The sequence below is a fragment of the Plectropomus leopardus genome, unplaced genomic scaffold (genome assembly GCF_008729295.1).
Source record: "Plectropomus leopardus isolate mb unplaced genomic scaffold, YSFRI_Pleo_2.0 unplaced_scaffold28662, whole genome shotgun sequence".
Classification (NCBI taxonomy): Eukaryota; Metazoa; Chordata; class Actinopteri; order Perciformes; family Serranidae; genus Plectropomus; species Plectropomus leopardus.
Genome location: NW_024631226.1, coordinates 1 through 4,097, shown reverse-complemented (window position 1 = coordinate 4,097; position 4,097 = coordinate 1). Strand labels below are relative to the sequence as shown.

At 42.0% G+C, this 4,097-nt stretch overlaps 2 pseudogenes; both read left to right on the top strand.

Moving 5' to 3' along the window:
* Positions 1-340: 340 nt before the first annotated feature.
* LOC121938156 lies at positions 341-1,058 on the top strand (annotated as a pseudogene).
* A 1,083-nt stretch (positions 1,059-2,141) lies between these two features.
* Positions 2,142-3,183, top strand: LOC121938155 (annotated as a pseudogene).
* Positions 3,184-4,097: the final 914 nt, after the last annotated feature.

Below are 4,097 nucleotides of genomic sequence, written 5' to 3'. Positions count from 1 at the left end.
ATGTACGTCCCATTGTGAATGAAATATCTCATAAATGCTTGGAGGAAATTCTTCAAATTTGGAGCAGACATTCAATTCCCACCCAAAGAGCACCTCGAACAAACTGACTTTTGAGTCCAGGAAACACTCCTTTTTTTTGCATTTTTAAAATACTCACTTGGACTATACAATAAATAGATTAGAATTTGGTGGCCATAGGTCAAAAGTCAAGGTAGTTATTCTTGTATTTTTAGCAACAATTAAGAACTGAGTGTGATTAAAAAAATCAACATAGAGATGAAACAAATCACAGAGCCGTTTCTGTTCAGAGAAACCCACACACTCATTGACACGTGGTGACATGGCCCTGAGAGCTGTTCAGCTGGACTGGGAGACATTCTGCTGTTCAGTCTGTCTGGATCTGCTGAAGTATCCGGTGACTATTCCCTGTGGACACAGCTACTGCATGAACTGTATTACAACCCACTGGGATGGAGAGGATTGGGTTAAACCCTCAGTGTAGGAAGACCTTCACACCGAGGCACGTCCTGATGAAAAACAACATGTTGGAGGTTTTGATGGAGGAACTGAAGTAGACTGGACTCCGAGCTGCTCCTGCTGATCACTGCTATGCTGGACCTGAAGATGTGGCCTGTGATGTCTGCACTGGGAGAAAACTGAAAGCTCTCAAGTCCTGTCTGGTCTGTCTCGTCTCTTACTGTGAGAAACACCTTCAGCCTCACTTTGAATGCCCTGCCTTTGAAATCCATAAGCTGGTGGAGCCCTCCAAGTAGCTGAATGAGGCGATGAAGATGTTTTGCTCAGGCCCAGACGAAGTCACGGCAGAGAGGACTGAGAGGCAGAAAGAGCTGGAGGTGAGTCGACAAAACATCCAGCAGAGAATCCAGGACAGAGAGAAAGACGTGAAGCAGCTTCAGCAGGAGGTCGAGGCCATAAACCGCTCTGCTGATATGTGGCACATTTGCAGTGAGGCGTTAAAAAATGCAATGAACACTGTAAACAGCTTTGAGCAGAGAACTTCAGGGTGGAGGGGCGAGGGGGGCACTTTTGTCTCTTGAACAGTCTGTTAACGTCCCTCTCAAGGATGGAGAGGGTCATCATTGGTATCAGAACTGTCTTACTGTCTTGTGAAATGACAGTGAAAGTCACTCAGGTTGTCGGCCAGAATCAAATCGTTATTGGAGTATAGAGCTTTAGATTTACAGTTGATTATCTGTCTGGGACCATTTCAGACAAAAGCAGTTTGTCTGCTGATAATGGCAGTTGGGTGTTTCTCAGACTGCAGCTGTTTAGCTTTGCAATTGAATACAAATAGACATCCATACAGTCCTTTAGATTCTCTACTTTGACTCTGTAAACCTTTTCTTCCTTTTCAAACCTAAAAAAACCTAACTAAATTGTAGAATTGCCTAACCTGACCTATCCACATTTACTTGTGAACCAGGGTATATGAAATATGCAATTGTTTGATTAAACATAGATTACATATGCATGCCAGTAGGCAATACAACTTTTGTACAAAATGAATAGAATACATACAGCCACACTTTTTCATTTCATTTCGTTTTATTTTATTTTTTTATTTGTAATTTCATTTATGAAAATTGAAATTGTGTATATTTACTTTAAACTCCTCATGTTGTTTACAACTCCCCAAATTTCAGAAACAATATCAGAGTGATGTTTTCACTTTCCTCTGGGGTAGATTCAGCCCTGCATTTATCTGTTGTTTAAATATTATCGGGATTTATTTCTTCCTGCTGGGCTATAAGGCATGAAAGCCCCATACCCCTCCTTTCTCTTTCTCTTTTTCCCACTCTGCGCTTGCACAGGGTGTCCCTCCCTTAAAAATGACATGCAATTGTGGAGATTGGTGTGACCAGCATGTGGAAAAGCAGGAGCTGACGAGCCACATTCAGTGAAGATTTGTCACTGAACAGAAAGAGGGAGTTTTGTTTTAAATCAAACTGCAAACTTGTTTCCACTCAGACACACACACACACATGCGCACACACACACGCGCGCGCGCGCACACACACACACACACACACACACACACACACACACAGTCACAGCCACCAGGTGAAATGGCACACAAAAGACTAAAGCTGGACCAAGAGACATGCTTCTGTTCAGTCTGTATGGATCCAGTGAAGGATCTGGGGACTATTCCCTGTGGACACAGCTACTGCATGAACTGTAATAAAGGTTTCTTGGATAAAGAGGATCTGAAGAAAAGATGCTCTCAGTGTAGTGAGACCTTCATACCCAGGCTTGTCCTGGTGACAGACACCATGTTTGCTGTTTCTCAGGGGACTAACAGGCAAAGTGAGCTTGAGGTGAGTCAACAAAAAATCCAGCAGAGAATCCAGCATAGACAAAGAGACATGGAGCTGCTCTCAGAGGATTTCACCCACTTCCTACAAGATCTCTCCTCAACACATCTCAACACGTGAATTCAGAGCTACCCAGCACCAAAATCCGTCCTCTGTGGTACTTTGAGGATGTGACAGCGGCTGTGTCACAAGTCAGAGATAAACTACAAAGAGGTCTAAGTAACGGATGGACAGACATGTCACTGACAGTGACCAAAGTGGATGCTTTAACCCCAAATCCACAACCAGAGCCAGACACCAGAGCTGAATTCTTGAAATATTCACACTAAATGACACTGGATTCAAACACAGTTAACACATAGCTGTCGTTATCTGAGGGGAACAGAAGAGCAACAATAATGAGAGACGAGCAGTCTTACTCCAGTCACCCAGACAGGTTCATTAGATGGCATCAGGTCCTGAGCGGAGACACTCTGACTGGACGTTGTTACTGGGAGGTGGACTGGAGCAGGAAAAAAGTCATAGTGGCAGTTGCATACAAGAGTATCAGCAGAGCAGGACTGAGTGTGCTTTTGGGTTCAACGACATTGCCTGGGCTTTAGAGTTTAACTCCAGCTATAGTTATAAATTCATACATAATGGTAGGAAAACTCCTGTCTCAGGTCCTCGGTCCTCCAGAGTAGGAGTGTACCTGGATCACAGTGCAGGTATTCTGTCCTTCTACAGCGTCTCTGAAACCATGACTCTCCTCCACAGAGTCCAGACCACATTCACTCAGCTGCTCTATGCTGGACTTTGGTTTAGTGGTTATAATGGAGCCGCTGCTCACTTCTGTGAGCTGAATTAGATGAGAAACATCAAAGGGGAGACTGAGAGATGGTTTTTTTTTTCATCCAGTTTTAACCCCTTAAAACACGGGTGTCCAAAGTTTTTTGAACGGGTGGCGGATGAGATAATGTGTAAATACCTGGGGGTCAGCTGCTTCTTGCGTCATGCAAACATTATGGGCGGTACTTTGACATCTTGTCATTAGTTGTTCTGTGAATGTTGGAGTTTTTTTAGGTGCTGGTGTCTGTATCTGTTTAGCCATGGAGGCTGTCACTGCTCATCAAGATGTTTGTTCACCTAATTTTTGTATGGAAATGCAAACATCTGTGTGCTCTAAATATTTGTATTGATGGATTTGTATGTTGTTATTCCTTCTTCCCCTGCATGGACCTTAAGAGAGAAAGCACCAGAGCTTCTTTTTATTGTATAGAGTATTTTCTCACCGCTTTTTAAATTTGTAAATATGTTTAAATTCATTTGTCTGGTAGTCCAGATGTTGTTTTTGTCCAAATTGACAGTTTAGATATCATGGAAGTATGAAACTGTGATTATCCTGGTTATAATCAATGATAATGAGATAATCAAAAGGGTATCAATAGTTATTCTCTTTTTACATCAGATTAATTATACGGATGAAGTGAATATGCGCAGGAAATCATTGAGCATTAGTTATTTAACAGGCTTTACTGGTGGGATGTGTGAACAATTTAAGGGTTTATATGATGATTAAAGCAGTTTTGAAAAAAGTATTTTCTTGTGTTCATTCAGAGAGTCAAACAAAGCTAATGGAGAACATATGAAACTGAAACTAAAGTATAACAGAGGGACTTTTCCTCCTGAAACACCACAAAGTTCATGTTCAGAGCGGCATCTTTCAGTTCAAACTTTTCTCATCATCATAATATATCATCGTTACAGTAAGCAAATGAAAAT